The following is a 25227-nucleotide window of genomic DNA, read 5'->3' on the forward strand; positions in this document are numbered from 1 at the left end:
GCAAACCTACTCTATTAAGTTTTCAGTGATATTCTAGTAACCTGTGTACCCTGTCCAATGGGAAAATTTACAAAATTGCCCCATTGAAAACCAGGTCAAGGGTTGGCCTTAGGTGTGTGCGGCCTATACGACTGCACAGGGCGCATCATCCCTCCCCGGACTGACTATTATATCTAATTGTGTTACTTTAGCAAAAAAAAAATTAAATCAAGAATCGTCCATAATTTGAAAGTAATCAAGATTACATTTTTAGGCTGTAATGCCCAACCTTACGTGAAAGTGAGATATTATAGATTGAGTGGTGGGGGAAAATGATAACTGAGGGGGAGAAATTATACATGTGTATTTGGGAGTTATACCTAAAGGAATGGGGAGAGCGTGTGCTGCGAGAGATCATGCTGAGGGAGGGGGTGAAAACTGGTCAATGTGTCCTATTTATTATAGAGTATGGTTGATGAATAGTTACGCTTTTGGTGTTGCTGTGGTGAACTATACATTAAGCTATATTGTAACCATTAGTGTCCTGTATTTTAATAGGTTGGGATATCCCAGCATACTGCTCTTACATTTCAGTATATCATCATAAATATCAGATACTATCTGTGCTGATATTTTCCTTTAATATTCCCTGTGGGGGACATAATGTTTAGCTGATTCTTAAAATGAATCAGTTCTACAACGCCATGCTGCTAAAATAGTGTACAATATCTCTGTGACAATGTCAACCAAATGGTGTGGTTTGATCAGTGCCGAACCTGCCATGAGGCCAGGTGAGCCGACGGCCTCAGGCGGCACCACCTACCCAAAGGGGGGGCGGGGGCGGCATTTTCAGCCCGGGACTGGACCGGGGGCAGGGGCCATGCAGACGCGCCGAACGTCTGTAATACTCCTCCTCCTCTCTGACGCTGTACACAATACATACAGCCAGAGAGGAGCAAGTCTGCAGGAGGAGCGACGAGCAGCACCAGCACCAGCACCACGAGGTAAGTGCCTGCCTTGCTGGGACCGGGACGTGAGTATACTGCAGGGGGGCATTTTACCAACAGCAGAGGGCTCTATGGGGCTGGAATAATCCACCCCATAGAGCCCTCACATCACTATAATGGAACGATTAGTGTGGGTGGGGGAGGGTCTGAGCGTCTGACTTACTGCAGAGAGCTCTATAGGGGGGATTCTGCCCCCACTTTAGAGCAGTCAGATGCTCAGACCCCCCTAACCTTCCAGTATAGTAACTAGTCAGGGCTCTATGGTGGGGGGATGATTCCCCCCTATAGAGCCCTCTGCTGTCAGTAAAACGAACCCCCCCCTGCAGTATACTCCTGGCTTTGTAGCTTTCCTGTGCTTAATTAGCGTGGGAAAGCTACAAATAGGGCTGACTGGTGAGTCTCACAGTGAACACTGCATGCAGCAGCTGCGGCAGCCAGTCTGACTGTGAGTCTCTGACCAGTCACCACCCACACGCAGCAGAGAGACAGGAGAGACTAATAGTGCCTGTCATTCAATAAACCCTCAAGTACTACAGTTTCACAGGCATTGACTGAAGCTTTCTATAGTGTAGTGGTTAGCTTGTCTGCCTTACACTTGGAGGTTGCTGGTTCAAATCCCTGTTTTTTTTTTTTTATTTATTTATTTATTAATATCTTACTTGTATTGGGCTTTGTTCACACTAGCATTAATATACGTTTACCTCTCTTCCGTCAGAGGAAGAGAGGATCAATACGTTAAACGGAAAGCAACGGCTCCATTAGAATTACCATTTCTTTCAATGGTAATTCTTTTGTATCAGTTGCTTTCCGTTTGTCTCCGTTCGCTAGGTTTCCGTTCTTTTGAACGGAAATAAAAGTTCTGCAGACTTCACTTTTGTTTCCTTTAAAAAAAACGGAAACTTAGCGAACGGAGACAAACGGAAAGCAACTGATACAAAATAATTACCATTGAAAGCAATGGTAATTCTAATGGAGCCGTTGCTTTCCGTTTAACGTATTGATCCTCTCTTCCTCTGACGGAAGAGAGGTAAACGTATATTAATGCTAGTGTGAAAGAAGCCTTAGGGCCTGTTCACATCAGCGTTGGCTTTCCGTTCTGGGGTTCCGTCTGAGGTAACCCCGCAACGGAAAGTCAAACTGAAACCACAGCTTCCGTTTCAGTCACCATTAGCGCAGTCGACTGCGCTCTTGATTCCGTCACAAAAACTGAAACCTGCCGGAATGGTGATGAACGGAAACCATTAGCAATGTTTCCGTCACCATTGATTTCAATGGTGACTGAAACGGAAGCTGTGGTTTCAGTTTGACTTTCCGTTGCAGGGGGTTCACCCGACGGAAACCTCCCACGGAACCCCGGAACAGAAAGCCAACGCTGATGTGAACAGGCCCTAATCCTTCCCCATAAACCTGCCCCCGCTAATTAAAATAAATATATTATATAATGTATATAGTGCTGTATCCTGTATCCGTCAGGTCAGCGGGACTGACTGATTCAGTGTCAGCGAGTCCTGCAGGATCGAGCTGTAACCGATCACATCTAAGTTCATAACTTAGATGTGATCGGTAATAGGCGACCTAATGGATTCAGGTCTCAGCGCTATATACAGCTGCTCTGTATACAGGATACAAAGCAGCTGTATCTCAAAAAGTGCAAATCATTTTCAATAAAAAGTAATTAAAACTTGCACCAATCGCAGTAATAGATATCTTTATATATCATAGTGACATGTCCGAAGTTTTCATCGGTGGGGGACCGAGCACTGAGGCCCCCACCGATCGCTAAAACGAAGCAGCAGAAGTGCTCGGGTGAGCACTGTGCCGCTTCATTTATGATCGACTTTCAGCCGAGTGAGCGGTGTACGGACTCCTAAACTTTCTATTGAGCCTGTACACTGCTCCAAGAAAAGCCAAACAGAATTGAAGCGGCACACGCTCACCCGAGCACTTCTGCTGCTTCGTTTTAGCGACTAGTGGAGGTGTCTCAGTGCTCGGCCCCCACTGATCAAAACTTCTGACATGTCAACATTTTTTTTAAAAAGTTGTTACACTTTAAAGAGAATCTTTCACCTGCCCACAGATTTGCATTTGGGTGCAGCATGTAATGGTCAGGGCTGCACAAACTCTGGGGCACTTTACATTTTTTTTCTACCCTCTTTCCATACTTAGATATCGGTGCTGTAATATTTGGCGCCCGATATTTAAATAACCCCATGAACTGCCAATGGGGCGGTAATTGGCAAGGGGACGTGTAACATCGCTGTGACACTGCCCAATCCGCTGCGGACAATGTCAACAGCAAGAGCTGGAGAGAGGAGATAATATGCGCACGCACGCTCTCACTCTTCAGCTCTCGGCACGCAAGTACAAGACTGTGATCTCAGGTGAGAGATTAGTCTTGTCGTCCTTGTCTGCCGAGAGCTAAAGAGTGAGAGCGTGTGTGCACGCACAGCTCTGATGCCATGGAACAGAAGAAGAAGAATTCACACTCTTCTTCTCCTCTTGTGTTCCTTAGTGGTGGCGGAGCTGCGGGCACGCGCTCTCTCTCCAGCTCTTGCTGTAATGCTGACCGTAGCTGATTGGACAGTGTCACAGCGATGTTACACGCCCCCTTGCCAATTACCTCCCCATTGACAGTTCAGGGGGTTATTTAAATATCGGGCGCCAAATATTACAGCACTGATATCTAAATAACGAAAAAAATGTAAAGTGCCCCAGAGTTTGTGCGGCCCTCCCCATTACCTGCTGCACTCAGCTGTACATGTATGGGGAGGTGAAAGGTTCTCTTTAAAATAAAGGTGTTATAATTTTTTATTTTTTTATTGGCCTAATTTTTCTAATTATTTTAATATGTTTCCGAAGGTAGCTATTTATTCATATGTGTGTACGTCTGTGGGGGCAGCCAGCTTTATTTTTATTTTTCATACTGCTAATTTTTGTTTTGCAGGTTCCGCTGGACCATTTGGACTACATGGTAGATTCGTTGGACTACTTCGCTGATTTAAGCTTTATTTCTTTTTTTTTTTAAATAAAATGGTTAAAGTGGATTGTGTGGAAGAGTTGTCATTTCAATAAAATAAATGTCTTTATGTCTCTGTTTTTTAATACTTCATTACCGCCTTAGTAATGGCAGCTGTCTGAGAGCGTCCATTACTAAGAAGGGGCTTAGTGTTAGCCAGTAATAAGGCTATCACTAAACCATATTATTACCCCGGTACCCACCGCCACCAGGAGTACTGGGAAGAGCTGGGTACGATCCAGCACCCGACTGTCCGAAGAGAAGGGCGGGTACTGGGGTGGCCGCAGGCAGATAATATCAGGCTCGGAATGGCCTAAAACTATGGCCCTTCCCACCCTGGTAATGCTAGGCTGCTGCTGCTTTATTGTATCTGGCTGGTTATGAAAAATGGAGGGGATCTCACGTAATTTTTTTTCTATTTCTTTTTTTAAAAAGACGTGGGGTTCCCGCTATTTTTCACAACCAGCCAGATACAATAAAGCAGCTGCAGCCTAGCATCCCCAGGGTGGGAAGGGCCACGTTTTTTATCCCTTCCCAGCCTGGTAAAACCAGCCTGTGACCGCCCTGCTGCCTTACCGTCGCTTCAGATGGTCGGGCACTGGATCGTACTCCCCTCGCGGCAGTGAGAACCGGGGTAATTATAGGGGTTAGTGATAGCCTTTTTACTGGCTATCACTAAGCCCCTTCTTAGTAATGGATGCTCTCAATCAGACAGCAGCCATTACTAAGGCCATAATAAAGTATTAAAAAAAAACACAAGAAAAACTTTTATTGAAATCTAAACTCCCCCATGCAACCCTCTTTCACCATTTTTTTTTTTTTTTTAAAGTAGATCATCGGAGTAGTCCAATGTATCTACGACGTAGTCCAAACGCTCCAGCGGAACCTACCAAAAAAAAGCAGTATAAAAATGTAAAAAACTTAAATTTGCCACAATAGTCACTCGATATAACTATACTGTAATCACTTATATGGTTTGCAGATATCTTGTGTATAACTGGCATCTACCTCTATAAGGTCACTATATGGTAGTAATATTGGTCTATATATAGTGTGATTTATTCACTAACAGTATGGTGGGTTTTTTCTGACACAATGTTGTAGTAATATGTGATCATGGTTTGGCAGTTTTATTCAGTAACCGTATGGAGGTATTATTCAGTAACAGTATGGAGGTATTATTCAGTACCAGTATGGAGGTATTATTCAGTAACAGTATGGGGGTATTATTCAGTAACAGTATGGAGATATTATTCAGTAACAGTATAAATGTATTATTCAGTAACAGTATAAATGTATTATTCAGTAACAGTATGGAGGTATTATTCAGTAACAGTATGGAGGTATTATTCAGTAACAGTATGGGGGTATTATTCAGTAACAGTATGGAGGTATTATTCAGTATCAGTATGGGGGTATTATTCAGTAACAGTATGGGGGTATTATTCAGTAACAGTATGGAGGTATTATTCAGTAACAGTATAAATGTATTATTCAGTAACAGTATGGAGGTATTATTCAGTAACAGTATGGGGGTATTATTCAGTAACAGTATGGAGGTATTATTCAGTAACAGTATGGAGGTATTATTCAGTAACAGTATAAATGTATTATTCAGTAACAGTATGGAGGTATTATTCAGTAACAGTATGGGGTATTATTCAGTAACAGTATGGAGGTATTATTCAGTAACAGTATGCGGGTATTATTCAGTAACAGTATGAGGGTATTATTCAGTAACAGTATGGGGTATTATTCAGTAACAGTATGGGGGTATTATTCAGTAACAGTATGGAGGTATTATTCAGTAACAGTATAAATGTATTATTCAGTAACAGTATAAATGTATTATTCAGTAACAGTATAAATGTATTATTCAGTAACAGTATGGGGGTATTATTCAGTAACAGTATGGGGGTATTATTCAGTAACAGTATGGAGGTATTATTCAGTAACAGTATGGAGGTATTATTCAGTAACAGTATGGAGGTATTATTCAGTAACAGTATGGAGGTATTATTCAGTAACAGTATGGAGGTATTATTCAGTAATAGTATGGGGGTATTATTCAGTAACAGTATGAGGGTATTATTCAGTAACATTATGGAAGTATTATTCAGTAACAGTATAAATGTATTATTCAGTAACAGTATGGAGGTATTATTCAGTAATAGTATGGGGGTATTATTCAGTAACAGTATGGAGGTATTATTCAGTAACAGTATGGGAATATTATTCAGTAACAGTATAAATGTATTATTCAGTAACAGTATGGAGGTATTATTCAGTAACAGTATGGGAGTATTATTCAGTAACAGTATAAATGTATTATTCAGTAACAGTATGGAGGTATTATTCAGTAACAGTATGGGGGTATTATTCAGTAACATTATGGAAGTATTATTCAGTAACAGTATAAATGTATTATTCAGTAACAGTATGGAGGTATTATTCAGTAACAGTATGGAGGTATTATTCAGTAACAGTATGGAGGTATTATTCAGTAACAGTATAAATGTATTATTCAGTAACAGTATGGGGGTATTATTCAGTAACAGTATGGAGGCATTATTCAGTAACAGTATGGAGGTATTATTCAGTAACAGTATAAATGTATTATTCAGTAACAGTATGGAGGTATTATTCAGTAACAGTATGGAGGTATTATTCAGTAACAGTATGAGGGTATTATTCAGTAACATTATGGAAGTATTATTCAGTAACAGTATGGAGGTATTATTCAGTAACAGTATGGAGGTATTATTCAGTAACAGTATGGAGGTATTATTCAGTAACAGTATGGGGGGTATTATTTAGTCACTATGTGGTTATGGTGTGGCGGTATTATTCAGTAACAGTATGGAGGTATTATTCAGTAACAGTATGGGGGTATTATTCAGTAACAGTATGAGGGTATTATTCAGTAACAGTATGGAGGTTTTATTCAGTAACAGTATGGGGGGTATTATTTAGTCACTATGTGGTTATGGTGTGGCGGTATTATTCAGTAACAGTATGGAGGTATTATTCAGTAACAGTATGGGGGTATTATTCAGTAACAGTATGAGGGTATTATTCAGTAACATTATGGGAGTATTATTCAGTAACAGTATGGGGGTATTATTCAGTAACAGTATGGGGTATTATTCAGTAACAGTATGGCGGTATTATTGGTAATGTTGGTCTTACAATCTATGTACATTACAGTGGTGGGGGCTGTGGGGAAGTGTGAGTGGCAGCGGATGATCAGGCTAAGAGACAGTCTGCAGCGTGGCATGTGATGTACTTTGACATGTAGGTGATACTTACGTATGGGATGTGGGTCCATAACTTGTGGACCGCACAGGGCCAAAGATCATATTAATCCACCACTGGCATCGAGCCAGCACAGGCAGACCACAACAATACAGCAGGTAGAGCAAAGAAACCAGCCCAGGACGTGCCGCTTCAAAACAGCGCTAAGCGCGATCCGTCCTGGACTGGCCTGAATGTAATTGCAGAGAGTTTCGCCGCAAATGAGACTGGCTGCCGCGGAGAGATATGGGGCAGGGCAGACTGTACTATTTGTACTGCACTGATTGGCAGTAAGAATAATTCTTTAAATATTTTCCATACTTCAAACAGCACTTTAAGGCTATGTTCACACTGAGTTTTTTGTGTTTTTGAGGAAATTTTGTCCTTCCTGCACGTCGTTTGCCGCGATTTTCACCGCGTTTTTCGCTCACGGCCATTGAGTGCTACGGGCAAAAAACTCCGCAAAATACCCTCTCTCTGCCTCCCATTGATGTCAATAGGAGGTCAGAGGCGTAAACGTGCAAAGATAGGGCATGTCCCTTCTTTCTCGGGAGGCATTTTCGGCCGTTTTTTTTACGAGTTTTGCGGAGCGGTTTCCGCGCCCAAAAACTCGTCAAAATACTCTGTGTGAACAGGGCCTAACAAATACACATCAAATGTTTTCCTATTTAAAAAATTTATATATTCCGTGTTTGATGTGTAAAGTTAGGAATGAGAAAACTCTGATAGATTTGTGGGGGGGAGGGCGCCTTTTTATAGTTCGCCTCAGGCGGCAGACGGGCTAGGTTCACCCCTGGGTTTGATAGATAAATACTTTGCTGCTTAGGATTCATTGTTTTTCCTATGTTGGTCTTGCATGGGATGTGGAGGTGGGCGCCAAAATAATCCTGCACAGAGCGCCCTCTAACATAAGGCCCGCCCTGACAGGTCATTCATCTGTCCACCCCACTAGATGCCGCATAATCTTCCTATGTCCCATACACCAGGTAACTCTCAGCCACCTACCTCTTTAGTCTTTATTCTCGCTCTCTTCTGGAGAGAAAGTAATTTACACTGCTAGACTACAGGTTACCTATTTGTCAAGCTCATTAAGCACAAAAACCTAAATCTCACCTTCCTGCACACCAATAACCTACTTATAACTTCTACTGGATACCAATAATTGTAACCTAACCAACTCCCCCATGAACATCTGACAATATATCTTACCCTCTGAACTCAATGAACACCGGACAATTTATACTGCTTCACCATTCCATTGGACACCACATAATGCTGGGTGTCTCTCCCTCTTCACTGTACCCCAGGAAATGTTACCTACCTTCCTCTCCCCAATATACACCCAATAAGATAACATATTCTCTTTACTCCCTCCCTTGACTGAGTAGGTATCTAACCTGTCTCACCTTTTGTACTGGACAACAAGAATTTACTTGTCAATTTGTGGTGTGTCATTTGATGGAGGCGTTAGTAGCTTGTGCTACCTCTTTATGTCATATGTATACAGTTCGTATAACAACCAATAACCACAGCCACTAAAGTGGAAGTGTTAAATGCAAAAATGTAAGAAGCAGGCTTACATGCTTCATGGAAAGGATTGATAGTAAAGGGACCCATGACCATTATTGCTTAGGGGTCCAGAACACTCTCAGTTTTGAACAAAATTATAATAGCCTGTTCTTTCTATTTGTTTGTTAAAAATTTTCAATGATTTTCCACAGTTTAATGTTCTTGATTTATGCAGTTAAATCTCAGATGCCTTATGTTATTTTCTTTGTATTGTCTGAATAAATGCAAGTCATCCAGCTGAGCTTGTTTCATGATCAAATGGTAGTAATGTGATTATTAACACAAGAGAAATAACACAATACGTGACATGCCATATTGTGTAATCAAATAAGATGGAAAATATAATACAACATGATCTAGAATCAAAATCAGCTTTTAGTAAATCTATGGAAAATGATTATTATTATTAGTTTTCAGAGAGAGAGAGAGAGAGACAGAGAGAGAGAGAGAGAGGGTATACTGAGTATCATACAGTACGTAGGAAATACAGTAACATTTTAGTGAAAATGACATGTTCTAGTCTTATAAAATTGTATACATTGCAGTTTTTTCTTATCTTGTATATTGAATTAAGTATTTGTTTTCTTCCTCCATATCACTTTGCCATATTTTGGTGTTATTTGTGTCCTTGGTGCTCTTATCAGATATCGTTCGCTTTCATTTCCTCTTGTCCCTTTTTATCTCTCTTAAGATGGATATTGTCTATGTATGCTTTAAGTGAAGATGAGAACAGCAATGTCCAGTGCAGTTTAAGGTTCACAGCTCAGAAGAATAGTGTCCAGCTTTCAGCTAAAATATGCTCACTACGAATATATTAATTAGAAAGTACAACATGTATATATATATATATATATATATATATATATATAAATATATATATATATATATATATATATTTATATATATAGCAATGTTCCTATTACCAGCAGGACATGTATATGTGCATGTGGTGTAAATGGTAAATATGGCTGTGTCTGCAGCATGACACTTCATTAGCTCTGCCATTATGTTAGCACATCTTGTGTTTTAATAATGGTTTTTATTGGAAACCGATTTACAAGGTAAGACACTTGCTGCAAGCAGTCCATCAATTCAGGGTCGAAGGGTAAAAAGGACATTTATCAGCCCCAATCTTGCATGCAGTATATGGGACTGTGAAAAACTGATGGATGATCCAGCAGCTGGATGTTTAGCAGTCCGTGATAAACAGGAAGAATATAGGAAGATATTAGCATCTGGTCACACATGTGCCTCCTCCTCGGCTGCCAGTAAAGCATTCCCCCCTCTCCAGCCCACTCACAATTATCAGTGAGCTCTGTAGTCATTCCTCATGCACAGGACCTGGAAGAGCCTCCCGTCCTCCTGAAATGCTGGACAGCGACACACACAGCTCGACTTCTCCTGCACCTGCTCATCTCCAGGAGGATCACTGGAGGCTGCTGCACCTCCCAAATCTACACCAGGTTCCTGCAGAAAGAAGAAGTAGAAGGTCTTAGGAAAAGAAGTAGAAGCAGAAGAAGAAGAAGCATAAAAGGGAATAGAAGCAAAGAAGAAGAAAGACTGCTAAGAAAGCAGAAGGGAGGAGGAGAAGAAGGAGGCAGGCAGTGATCAGTAACCAATGGGAGCAGCCCCAGTGAGCTGCAGCAGCTCAGCAGACGAGCTCAGGCTTCTGGAGTTGCACAGTGCTGGAGACGCTTTCCTCTCTGAGGACATGAGGACAGCTGGAAGAAACTCACTATTTTCTTCCTCAAAATAATAAGTTCGTTGACAGCAGTAAGGGCAAGTCAACCAAGGTAAGGTGACAAAACCCCACTTCTTTATTTAGGGCAGATTACATGACTGCAGCACTGGCTTAGTCTAGCACTCATCTCACCCTGGAGCCAAATGCATTTCTTTATAGAGTCATCCCAAGTCTGTAGAGAGGATTTTCTTATGTCATGATGATGATGATGATTGTAGTATATTTTATGCATGTAAACTTGTCTTAGCATAAAAACATAAAGTATATGTTATGCTGATCTGAGATCCAAAACTGCCAGACTTCATTAGAAATGCCATCCAGCTGACACAGGAAGGTGGAGCAGCTAATGCTATACAAGGCTTACATTTAGGTTGTCATTTCAGCTTGCTTGTTTCCAGAGAGAAGAAAGCCAGTTATTCTCTATTGAATAGAATTACAGAAGCTGATGTTGTGCTAATATGTAATAAAGTGCTGTCAGAGGATGTCTATACAATGGGTAAACTTCACCAATCGTGCATTGCCTTGTCAAGACTTGATAAAGATGTGGAGTGCAGGGGCAGCATCATAGACTATTCTGTTTGTACATGCATTAGATTGTTTGTAGCAACTCTCTGACATAGATCTGCTGTGTGTGGAGATGGAGCCATATGGTTCGCCTTGCAATGTTTTTGGTTCAGAGAAACAACCCTAGACTGTTAGGAGAGGAGACAGTATTGCAAATAATCTTAGTTGCAGAATGCTGAAATTCGTCATGCTGAATGCTTAGCAGATAGTGATCATGCATATATATCTATATATATATATATATATATATATATATATACACACCTTGCATTTTATAGATAGATAGATAGATAGATAGATAGATAGATAGATAGATAGATAGACATATATATATATATATATATATATATATATATATATATATATATATATATATATATATTGACTAGCTCTATAATAATGTGAATGTTTTGTTGTATATTATTAATTTTAGCATCAATAATATAACTATTATAATGGTCTATTTACAGTATTTATTAGAATGTATGGATAACCACATTTTATTCATATTATTTATATTTAGAAACTTAAATTCCACATGTCAGTCCTATAAAAGCATCAGAGGAATTAGAGATGAAGGTAGGCTGTAAGGTATGGTATTATTACATCAAACAGAATGGTACAATGTCAAACCAGACTATAGCCTACCACTCATTAAATACTTTAACAACTCATTACTAATGCTTAATAAAAATATACTAGGTAGATGTTTTTATATTTGGCAGCTATTTATCTGTTAAAAAATATTTCAATACAATTTCCATACTGAAAAACTGCCTGCAAAAAGGCATATCACAATTGGAAAGTGATCCCCAATATCAGCATATACTATGAACCTGTAACATTATCATTAATAGATGGGCTGGCAGACACAAACACACACTGAGGATAGAATAGCAAGAGATCCATGTTTCTGCATGGCAGATAAATATATCAACACTTGGTTTTACCGTAGCTGTAGCTTTCCAGGTCCACTTATTTTCCTCTTTATTCCGGAATTCAAAATCAAAATTGAAAATGAATCAAGCAAATTAAACCTTAGACATACAAATGGATTATAAGGACTATACCCTTTCAATGAAGGTCATTATGCGTGCATTAATAGGTGTTTTATATATATATATATATATATATATATATATATATATATATCTAGATATATCTTTTATTAAAGTTACATATAGACATATACATAAAATATGGTCACTACTAATATAGTAATTAAAAAGTACAATATATATATATATATTAAAAATACGTTGGTTGTGTGTATTTCTGAACTGATTTTAACATCTTCTTTTATAGCCTAGCTACCAATACAGTTGTAGGTGCTAGAAGAAAGATATGACAGATAAAACATTTTTATTTCATGCACTTGTATATGTATTTTTCCTGTCAATTCCAAGAAACAGCAGTTTGCCAAGAGGTAATTTTTGTCGTTTTTCTGGGGAAATGCTGGAAATTACAATATGTACTTTGCTCAAAATGTAAGGCCAAATAAGTAGCTTCTGAAGTGCTCCTCAATCAAGTGGCTCTCAGGCCCAATTACTTAAAGTGCTATGGTTGATTTTCACATAGACACAACTTTCTACCTCGTACCATCCTGGCTGATAAGCAGGAGGTGTAGACAGTCCAGCCAGTGCAGGTCTAAGTTTATATCTTCACTTGGGGCATCTCCTCCAGCTTGGCCCTTTAAGTTTATCATTGTGTTCTTTGAATCCCTGTGTTATTCACTGCCCCCTTAGGCCCTGTACTAGCCATAACGCTGTGTATCTACATTGCCTCTAGTATACATTTAAAGTGAAGCATGGAAGGAGAAATGTATGGAATAGAACTACCTGCACAATAGAGACAGGCATTAGAGGACAGAACAAATCATAGGAGTAAAAAAAAATGTCTTAGGAGTCAAAACATTCGTTTAGGAGTAAAAAATAAATAAATCTGTTTTAGGATGTTAAATAATCATTTATTTAACACTTCTCCATAAGTAGTCCAAAATACTGATATACTTATGACCTGAAGAATACCACCCGCACAATGGTAAGAGATTTTTGGAATCCGAGAAGAAAACAAATCTTAGGTCTATTCACTGGAATTAAGTTGCAATACCAGACATAGTCCATGAACAAAAGTGGCGCTGTTATTGGAAAAAATTTACTTTTTTCTGATCATGGAAAACCCAAAATGTCTCTCAATCATCTCCCAGATTAGAATATGACTCTGTTTTTCAGTATTAAGAAGTCATTAATATCACGCCTGTCTATAGTGTTAAGATTCTTATTTATATGTGGATGCTATGTCATTTAACAAGAATTAATAATTAATTAGAGATTAATTAAATTAAAAATGGAATGAATTAGTAATGTTTATGGATTCTGTACAGTAATTAGCATTTCTGTCATGATCTAGTCTTTACAATAAAAAAAACAACCGGGAAGCACAATTTCCCGTTTGCACTCCCCTTTTTACCAGCTCGGTTGGGGTCGAGATATTTACCAGGCCCCAAAACCAGGTGCCTCTAACTTGGCAGTGTTTGATTCTCTGGATAACATCAGCAGAATGGAAACAAAACAATAGGGAGATTGGATATATGGTTGCTATGGGTAACAACAATAAAGTCTATAACACCAGGAAAATCACGTAGCAGAGTCAAGCAGTTCAAGGTTTGTTAATGTGAATGTAGGACTGCTGACTGTGGGGCACAGGATCAGTAGTCAGTGGGGTTGTCAGGCAATCCAGAGTTTTATAACAGTGATGTAACTGAGTTGTGTTTGCGGTACAGGGGATTTTTCAAGAGAGGTATTCAGGGACAGAACCAGGTCACAACAAGAGTTCAAGATCAGGATAAAGCAAAACCAGGTTAGGGAAGAAACAGTTATAACTGGCACTGAGGCAAGTGTGCATGAGATTAAAAGAGAGTGGCCAGCACTCTGATTGGTTAGGCGGACATGCTCTCTGCGCATGCACCACCTGACATCTCTGCCAGCCCCGCCGATAGACCCTTTTTGGCGGTGGCCAGCTTGGGAAACCGGCACTGGACCGTGCTGTAGTAGGTACATTACAATTTCACTGTTTGAGCGGCAATGGAAAACATCAAGTAATTCTGTTTTACCTTATGAAAACTGTTCTTGTATTTATGTTCAAATATAGCCAGGTATTAATTTACATCAAATAAAATCCACTATAGTGGGTGTTATCTTCTGTAAGTTCTTCTCTAACCGCGTAGCATTCTAAGCAAAAGACAATCAAACTACTATTTACAGATTTTTGCTATAATGTCTATTAGACAAGTCTACTGTGAGTACTTCATTATGTCTCACTGTCGCCCTCTCCATAGTGGTGCGTACACGAGCCTTGCTACATTTTAAAGGGGTTGTCTCATGAAGACTAACCCTGTCCAAATACCCTAAGGGAATATGGACATCATAGAGCAGGGTTCCCCGAATGGGACCCCCCCTCTATTAGACAGAACAGAGAGCCACTCTGTAAGAGCAGCTCCCATTCTGGTTGATTCGAGCCATTCATCTCAATGGACACCGTATAATACTAAATTCCCTGGCAACATAATGAGATAAATCCTTTAAAGGGACAGGCCTATGACAGCTGATCAATGCTTAACCTGTGGCTGATCACCTCTAATTATATAAACCCGCTCCGAACTGCCACACTCTGCTGAGCAGCAAGGTTCTTTGGATCCAGTCCATTTGTCAAGATGTCTGTTTGCTATTTTAGACTTGACCCATACAATTTGCTGACTCTGCCTTTGGACTTCTGCCTGCCCTGACCTGTTTGCATCTTATTGTGTTGCGTGAACTCTGCCAGTCCTGACCTCGGATTTGTACGAATGTGCTTCAGTTCATCAATTCCGAAATACCATCTGCAAGCAATTAGTGGTTGCCATTAGAGACCACTTTGGGGACATAAACTTGGGATTTAATGCACAGAGTGAGGGGTGTTTTAGAATGCTAAATCCCTTAGATTCCATTCTCTTGTTTAGTTCAGCCCATTAGTTACAGTGTGAGTCCACACTCCCGTCCTGAGGAATGTAAATGGAGGTTGATTTGAAATCAACATGTTTTTAGGACCTGTTCACATCAAGTTTTTACTCTCAACCCAATGTATGCGCTGGAATATATAAAAAAAAAGGTATTCAAACATATTCCTCTGCGTATGCATTGACTGTAATGGGCCAAACATAGTCCAAAAGAGTATATTTTTGACAACAGTATGTTTGTCGGCCTTTACGTCGGCATATACTTTTTTGTCTTCCAAACAAAACTTATATTTATCGAATATTTTTTTTTTAACAATATAGCCAATGGGTGACGTATGAAAACAATGCTTTACGTTTGATTACTGTAAACATATACATTTTTTACTTCTTTTTTGTAGAAGAAAATAAAAAATATGTTTTCATGTTTAACATAAATGTTAAAAAAATGTGGACGGAAGCATTAGATTGGCATACTTTTGTCCATGTTTAAACGAATATGCTAAACATTGTCTCAAAACGTCATGTGAAGAGGGCCTAACTCCAAAGCTCAGGAGACAGAAACTTGAATGAGTTTTCTAGCTGTTGACGGTTGATATGTCAGAAGGGATTGTGGAAAATGTCTCAGATTGACTTTGAAAAGTTGCATATACCTCAATTTTTTTTAGATATCTTAAACCTGGAGGTCTATCTTTTAGATATTAAACATAACTCTGCAAGTTTGAATTTCTAATACATTTTGAAATGCCAGTCAAATTTATGAAATGATAAGGACCAATTAAAGTGACTGGATAAAATATCTGTCTCTAATGACATGTGTCAAGCTACTATCATTGAGAAGGTCAGAATACTATACAGTATGCCAGTATTCTACTTCTTTTAGAATAGACTAATAGAAGACACAATTCTTCTTTGAAAGCAATAGAAAGAAAAGAAAATTATGTGGAAAGCTAAATATTTTTTGTCTCAGAAACAAAACATAATATATATGTTAAAATAAATAAAAAGCATAATAATTGTTTTTTTGGATTGCCTACAGTCGGTTGTCAGTGAGGTTATATTAGGAAGTAATCTCATTATTACCAAACACATCCCTAGAACCAGTTTACTGAATGAGATCATTCAGGAAGGTAGCAAGTAATATTAGTGTTTATTGATTTTAGTGGCCTGTGACAAATGTATTTCATTGACTAGCAGTGGTCCATATGTGGTAGTTACAGCTCACTTTCCAGCTGAGAGCATTATGTGCAGTTTAGTAAACTTATGATAGAAATGATGAAAATGTATCATGTTGTGCACTGCTTTGCTTATTATTTATATTTGTAATTTATACACCACTAATATATGTTCACAATTTACAGTGCCACAGACGATGGTGCTATCGAAATGGACAAATAAAGTAATAAAATATATTTGTAAGTCTTATTTATTGTATTTATTGATCAGTGGACTAGAAATGTAGGTATTATTTCCACAGTGTAGCGAAGAACTAATTGTGCTGTTTTGCACTGTGTACCTGATATTTTGTATAAATATTTATTGTCATGTATATATATATTTATATATACACACATTTATTAAGCAAATATTTAACTTCTGTAGATTATAGATCTTAACATTACTGCTTGGTTGTCGTGATGTCATGGACATTATAGGCTTCAGCTATGACTTAGTAAAGTGCAGCGGGAGAACTCCAGAATGATGACATTTAGGTCAATAAAACTTTTTGAAAAATGTGTAGCCTAAGGCCTCATGCACACATCCCTCACCATTTTCACGTCCGTTTAAAATGGATCCGTTGTGACATCCATGTGGTTTCCGTTGTCAACGGATGCCGTGCTTCCATTTGCCTTCCGTTTTAAACGGTCCGTTAAAATCCATCTAGTGTGTTGAATGGAGGGAACTTTGGCACGCCCTGCCATTGCTTAGCAATGGATTCTTGAAAAACGGATGGCACACGGATGCTTTCCGTGTGCCGTCCGTTTTTTTGGACAGACCCAAAGACTTCAATGGGCCGCACGGTCACTGAACAACGGACAAAAGTAGGACATGCACTACTTTTGACGGAACGGACGAATGGAACCGTCAAAACAAATGAAGTGTGCATGGCCCCATAGAAATGAATGTGCCAGGGTGCTATCAGTTAAAAAAATGGATAGCACCCTAAAGAAAATAACTGAAGTGGGCATGAGGCCTACAGCGGATTTGTTTGAAGATTATATCAGATGTATTTTATATCATTGTAAAATATATAAAAAAAATATTATTAGAGCTAATAATTAAAAGTATATGACAGTAAAGTATACAAGAATAATTGTATAGTTATTTGGTAGCACTGAATTGCTTTACTTGGCCTGCTATGTACTCACAGGAAAGTCTTACCCCAGAATATCATAAAATCACGGTATTCAAAATATGACCCAGTAAGCGGGTGGAAATTCTTACATATCCAACAGTTTAGACAATCAATTGACCCTCCAGCTTACTGATCACAAGCAGACAAGACTAAGAGGTTTACTGTAAAATAGTCTGGTAACAGAATGTCGCCATATCTTCTTAAAAGGCTAAAATAAAGAAGAGGCAAACTCCAAATTCGTCACTCATTGACTAATCTCCAAACTTCCGTTTTAAAAAGCTGTATTTGCCAAATTTAAAACAATGGTGGCTAAGGGACGGATTCCTAATTTTGCTTAAATTGTCTTATAGGGGCTATCTCGCGAAGGCAACTGTGTTTTAAAATGAAGCTGACTTCTCTAAACCCCGGTGATCAGCTGTTAGCTTTATAAATTAATCATACAGAATGGCCCTCCATTCTGGTACATTAAGTGGGGTCCCGAGTGGGAAATGACGTCTATAACTTTTATGATGTCCATATGACTTACTATTAAGGTTTATGGACAAGGAGAGCAGCATGGTGGCTCAGTGTCGCCTTGCAGTGTGAGGTCCTGGGTTAAATCTAACCAAAGACAACATCTGTAAGGAGTTTGTATGTTTTCCCTGTGTTTGCGTAGGTTTCCTCTGGGTAGTCCCGTTTCCTCCCACACTCCAAAAACACACTGATAGGTTAATTTTAAATTTAGATTGTTAGCCCCAATGGTGACAGGGTTCGATATGAGTGTTGACATTCTCTGTACAGTGCTATATAAATGAATAAAATAAATAACGGTTATCTTTATGAGGCAACCCCTTTAAATGGTGAAAGCATGGTTCCTTGATAGGAAATAGGTCTACACATAAACAGCTCATCTCTAATTGCAACCATAACTTCATCTATAGTTGAATATATTTCATTTTCTTGAGTTCCAACTGAAAATGAGAACATTGGTCTTAGGTTAAAAAGGAAACCATTTTTTTTTCTATAATCAATAAGTGTTTTTTTGTAGAAATATTTGAAATGTGAGTGATACGAACACATAAAACTAACCTTAAAAAAAATCAAAAAATTTAACACATTTTTTATTATTGTGTCTTCATGGATCAACAAGAGCAAGTTCACTGTACCAACATTCTGATCTCTTTTCGATGCAATTTGCTATTATGTGTTAGTAATCATTTTAGACTAGGGAGAGGCTAAAGCTGGCCATACACTCAGATGTGTAACTTGAGGCTTCTATTGGCCCAAATTCAAAATCTATAACAAGGTCACCAACTATTTGCTAACTGCTATTTATAATACTGTTCTCTTCTTATGTGGCAGAGGGCCCTATTGGCCCCCTCAGGAAACATTGCTGAGTGGCACTGCTCCCTCTTCACCCTTTGAAGCTTCTCCTTTACATATATTGCAGATAATTGCCAGCTAACCGTGACTATATTTCTCCCAATTCCCCCATAACCATGTATTTTTGGATTACCCACACTTGCATATCAGTGAGGAATGAGGAAAAAAAGGGAGTTAGCCACTAACAGACAGCTCTTGAAATCCAACATGACTGGCCCTTCTTTTCTCCAACATCTGCAATCATAGTTTGGATTGTCATATTTCTTATTCTAAGTGTGAATAATACTTGAAGCGATACAGATGTATCCTCCCTTGACTTATCTCGGTATATGTCGGGTTTAGACATGTGTGGCACAAGATGTTAAACATACATGTAAAAAAAAGTATACCTTTTGACAGATACCTCAGACGGATGCCATTCGTCAACCATCCGTCAGCCATCTGTCGGCCATCCGTCAGCTATCTGTCGGCCATCCGTCAACCATCCGTCAACCATCCGTCAGCCACTCGTCGTTGTCTCATGTTACAAAAGCATATACGTTTAACATATGAGTTTTTTTACTGGACAGCTGTGACAAATGCCTCTGACCAATGCTATCCGGTGGCCATCCGTTGCCTATACACTCTCATGCTAAAAAAGTACTTACATGTTAGCATAGACTTTTTTTTTTTACTGGATCTAGCAGGATTGTATTGAATTGATGTCATGACAAAGTGCGTAACTAAATGCAATTCAAGAAAAGTTAAGGGTGGGCACATCGGTATAAGCTTTTCGTTTATAAGCATTCTACTTTTGGTGACCTTCTATGGGCTGTACAGGATATGCATCTAAGCACTTGGAATATGCAGGAGGTCAAAGGGATTTTTTTTTTGTACATTTTGGCACCATAAAAGGCTATGTACACCAATTATTTTAAAAATAAAAATGTGTTTCAGTGTGACTGGTGCAACTTTCTAAATGCTTACTATTAAAAATTATTTTACATTTTTCAGTTACAGCTGCTTTGTATCCTGTATACAATGTATCTGTATCTTCACTGAGACTTGAATTTGTCAGGTCAGCAGTGATTTAAATGTGATGGATAACAGGTCGATCTTGTTAGAGACACGCAGGACCCGCTGTCACTGAACCTGTCAGTGCCGCTGACCTCATGGATACAGGTTTAAGAGCACGTTACAGCTGTTCTGTATACAGGATACAAAGCAGCTGTATCTCAAAAAGAAAATAATATTTTTTGCACCCATTACACTGATACACATTTGTATTATAAAAGATTGTTTTCAATGGTGTACACAGACTATGGAACACTACAGCAATAAATTAACTGATTGTAAAATAATTTGTCTCTAGTTATTTAGAAATCCGGGTATGTCTATGAAAGAATAGGATTTGTCTTATTTTCCACAAGAACTGGTTACTAATAACCACAGAACATGTGAACAGTTATCTGATAAATGTACGCTACATATATCACATGGGATGAAAGAGATGTGTAGCAGGATCAGATCAATAGTGTGCATTAAAATAACATTATCACAGGGATCAGCTGTTCTTTATCTGTTGTGTGCCTGACTGTGAATTATGCCCATTGACCTCACAAGGGATATTTTATGTTATATAAAAATATAATTTACTATAATAATAGTAATATCTATCTATCTATCGATATATATATATATATATATATATATATATATATATATATATATCTAAATATATATATGTATATATATATGTGTAGATCGATCGATCGATAGATAGATAGATAGATAGATAGATAGATAGATAGATAGATAGATAGATAGATAGATAGATAGATGTGTGTGTGTGTGTATGTATAATATGATATGATTGATAACTAAAATGTAGTTGTTTATAGGATACAAGCAAGGTTATGTTTTCTGAATCTGTAAGCCTAGAAGATAATATGTTGTTCCAGTGGCATTTTTTTTCCAACTACAGCATGCCGGGGTCTGTCATTTTTGAGGATGTTGTCTCCTTGCTGGCATGAATTGGAATAAAAATAGCACCAGAAAAATACCACTGCATGTGTGACTATTGTCGTTTTCGCTGCATTTTTGTATGATTTTCAAAAGAGTCCTTAGAGTACATTACCAAAACCAGAAATATATGCATACATACACAACATTATATGTAATATTTGGAATCATTATGAATACTCAGCCATTATTCTTCAAAATGTTCACTAATACAGGATTTGTGCAATTTTGCCCACCCAATTTATCGATCACTAGCAATAGAACGATTAGTAGTAGAAATAGCAGAGACAGAAGCAGGAGTATGACTTGAAATTTAACAATATACATATACAATAGCATACTCTATATACTAAATATAGCATTAATAGATTATGTGTGAGTAAATTGCATTTGCTTTATGAGTGAGTAAATTGCATTTGCTTAAGTTATGTAACATTAAGAGTTCAGGGTAAACAGCAGGAACAAATAATTATTCATATTACTACCTGCAGTCTTTATGAATATCCATCTTATAATGATTTCACCATTATTTCGGCAATTGTCATACCTTAGCCCACCCTCTGATTAGTACACAACATACTTCCTCTTCATTCAATCTCTCAAGGACTTTTATTTGTGACTGGCAGTGTACACCAGGGACCAAAATAAATTTTAATATGGGGAAAGTCATATACAGAATCGAAGTTCATAAAATATAAAGCAAATATAGTACCCATTGTGATGATGCATAGCTAGTGTAATGCAAGTTATAACATCTGAATTTCATAATTTGACAATTATATACTGTATATGTATTAAGAAAGGTATAATACAAATAGCAGAGTTAAAACATGAAATAAGCATGAAAATAATCCATAAAGAATCAAAGCGAAAAAATATTACCGTATATTTTGGACTATAAGACACAGTTTTTATCTTAGAATCTGAGCTGTAATCTCCTGCTGCGTCTTATCTCCTGAAGGCAAACAGATGCCAGTGTATGCTGAGCTCCGAGCTTCATAGGTCCTTGCAGTGCAGTGCAGTGCAATGGAAGAAGCATGTCCTGTGCTGTGTGTAAAAAAAATCTCTGGGTTATTTGCTCATTGAGGGTATGTTCACACGAGGTCATTACGTCCGTAATTGACGGACGTATTTCGGCCGCAAGTACCGGACCGAACACAGTGCAGGGAGCCGGGCTCCTAGCATCATACTTATGTACGATGCTAGGAGTCCCTGCCTCGCTGCCGGACAACTGTCCCGTACTGAAAACATGATTACAGTACGGGACAGTTGTCCGGCAGCGAGGCAGGGACTCCTAGCGTCGTACATAAGTATATGCTAGGAGCCCGGCTCCCTGCACTGTGTTTGGTCCGGTACTTGCGGCCGAAATACGTGCATCAATTACGGACGTAATGACCTCGTGTGAACATACCCTAACAGTCACATGTTACACACAGAATTCTGTCAAATCTGATTGTTCAGAGTGAGCAAATAACCCAGGCATTAGTACACACAGTACAATAAATCTGTGCAGGTCCTGATCTACAAGGACCTTCTAGCCACGCCCCCTCCTATGTACAGAGCCGCAAGACGAGCAGATTCAACACCATTAACCCCTGCCACTCCACACCTCTGATGTCTCTGATATTAGCTGCCAATATCTTATATTTGTGTGTCTGTTATTATTATGAGGCACTGTTGCTGGCATTGTATTAAGGGCACTGTGGCTAGCATTGTATTGGGGCACTGTGGCTAGAATTGTATTGGGGCACTGTGGCTGACATTGTATTGGGGCACTGTGTTACCCTATTCTCTCAATATTACCCAGGAAATGTACAGTCAAAGGCAGTGCGATTCTTTATTTAACATACATTAGTGATAGGTAGACCAGTTTATAGGATACACCTAAAATAAAACCAAAGAACCAAACATATTGATATTTCTTCTAGAACAGGTGAATGAATCATATTGACTAATTTCAATTTACTGTCCTATTCTGGACTTGTCAGGTTTTTCCAAAATTTCTGACCCATCTCAGTGTCTCAAATGATTAGTTTCATTACTTATTCTGAGAACTGCATCCTATTGTGTAAATCAATTTTAGCTTTATTGTTGGACTTAAGCTTCTCTGAACAGCACTTTTGGGAACAAAAATATAATTTCAGTGGCATGAAATTGGAATTTGCAACTTGTATAGTGTGATGTGTTCTGCTAATATAAATGTCCTTTTATTTGTAAAGTTAAAAAAATGCATGCAGACATTGCAAACTCCTCCATGCATGCAGATATGCAAACTCCTGGTGCAGGCAATGACATGGTGATGGTGTTAGTCTAGTAATTACATCACATTGTGCCAACAAAGTAGAGTCCATGGATTGGGTCAAATATATTATGGGATTATTTATTTATATAGACAGTATAAAACAGGACTAGACAGGCAGAAACGGTGCCAGAATAATCACAGTGATGCATGCTGCGTGATAAATTTGGGGCATCATGCTAGACATGTTGTACACTTTTCTCTTCCTTATGCCACCTCATGGCGGGCATACTTATCAATATTTTACGCAGAAAAATTAGCATTCAATTAACAACTTGATGGACATATGTCTTTTTTCGACCGAACTATATAACTATGTAACAAATCTGATGCATTTTACAAGTACTCCTAGTCACACCCCTGTTTCTACATGCCCCAATTTGTGCCATTTTTTATAACTTTTTTTTTAAAAGGTTCATGCTAATTGTTGTAAATGATGACTAAAAATGATAACGATCTACATCCTAGTGACAGGGTCACATTGGCCACCAATAGCAGAGGATCAAAGAATCCTCCAGTGTTCCCAGGCTATGACAAAATAATGGGCCCCAAATATCAAGCAGAGGCTAACCCTATTTGTAGCTTAGTTTTTTTGTTATTATTAAACTTAAATTTTGATTTTACAGTACATGCAAACCTTGTTCAAAATATATTTTATTACAATGTGTATCTAAAACCCCTTCCCCACATACTACCCCCTCCCAGTGGAGAATATATATATATATATATATATATATATATATATATATATATATATAGCTTACTTTACAGCCAATCACTTGATACTAGGGTCCAGTCAACTCACAAATGTCCTATTAGATCTTACCGATGATATGTCCTGTCTGTGCAATGATAACAAAGTTTAGGATGTAATTAAAAAGTAACACGTTCTGTATAGATTTAGGGTGTGTCCTTATTATCATGCCCACTGGTGGGCCCAGGGAACCCCAGTGCAACACTGCCCGGTTATATTATTTAGTCATATCGTACTGAAGTTGAGGTTAAATAAAATTGACTAGATTTTGAGTTGTTTATACATGCTGCTGCATCTGCTTTATAAAAAACATTGTTAAAAAAAAAAGCAAATGCCACGTCAATGTTTCTATGTTACATGAAAAAGTACAAACATTACTTCAAAAGTCAATGTGCAAATATGACCCTTCACAAGGGGGATAAGAAGAATTCATTAACTTTTAATTAAGTACATTAATGAAAACTGATCTAATGAAATCACAATCAAGTGCAATGAGTAATAACGTACAGCACTACACATACTGCATTTCGTATTATACCTTATGTCCTTTTTATGGCATTTTATGAAGGCTATCATTTATTTCATGAACAGTTTTACACTAGGAAAATACTAATAAGGAAAGTCCAGAAGGTCATGTCCATGGCTTCCATGTCAGCTCATTTTCTCCACAGACATCATATTTTTGTAGTTTCAAATCTGTAACTTTCTAAGTGCATAACTTCACATTTCTAAACATAGCATTTCATTTGTATATTCTCTGTCAACCCTTCACCTTATAGTATAAAAGCATTTTTTTCTGTCCTTTATGCTTCAGCATTACAGTGTCTGCAAATATGGAAATTGTATGTGCTAAGCTATCTTCAAGGTCATTAAAGAGCAAAATCTTATCAAAATGATGTCTATTTCTATATTATATATGTAATATTAATAATAATAATAAACAATAATAGTAAGGCCTACAAAGAGTTTTACTATTTACAATGTGACCAATGTTTTGCTGAAACAATGTCAATGTGATCATCCTATCTAGTTTTGCTGTTTGAGAACATGTTTGTTTCACCTTTTGTGATATCTAAAAAAAAGTTGAGCAAAAACAGAATATGACGACATTTACATACAGTAAAACTGGTAAACTTTGTGAGTGATGCGCCTGTATCTCTCCAACATGCAGCACACAACACAATTGATACATCTGGCATAGGCTAAAAACAACGCCAAGTCGTACCTAGTGTTACTTTCCATCCCCTTTCTAAGTGGGAAAAGTGGCAGAAATTGTTAGTAAATGAGTTGTGCT

The 25227-nt window shown here is 38.2% G+C and overlaps 1 protein-coding gene across 1 annotated transcript in view; it reads left to right on the forward strand.

Annotated features, from left to right (window-relative positions):
* Positions 1-10182: 10182 nt before the first annotated feature.
* Positions 10183-25227, forward strand: part of CDH18 (cadherin 18) — a 523245-nt gene continuing 508200 nt past the window's right edge. The window contains exon 1 of the mRNA XM_075826752.1: positions 10183-10658. The gene's annotated coding sequence lies outside the window, so the exon portion shown is untranslated. The remainder of the gene's footprint in view (positions 10659-25227) is intronic.

This window comes from Rhinoderma darwinii, chromosome 5 (genome assembly GCF_050947455.1).
Source record: "Rhinoderma darwinii isolate aRhiDar2 chromosome 5, aRhiDar2.hap1, whole genome shotgun sequence".
Taxonomy (NCBI): domain Eukaryota; kingdom Metazoa; phylum Chordata; class Amphibia; order Anura; family Rhinodermatidae; genus Rhinoderma; species Rhinoderma darwinii.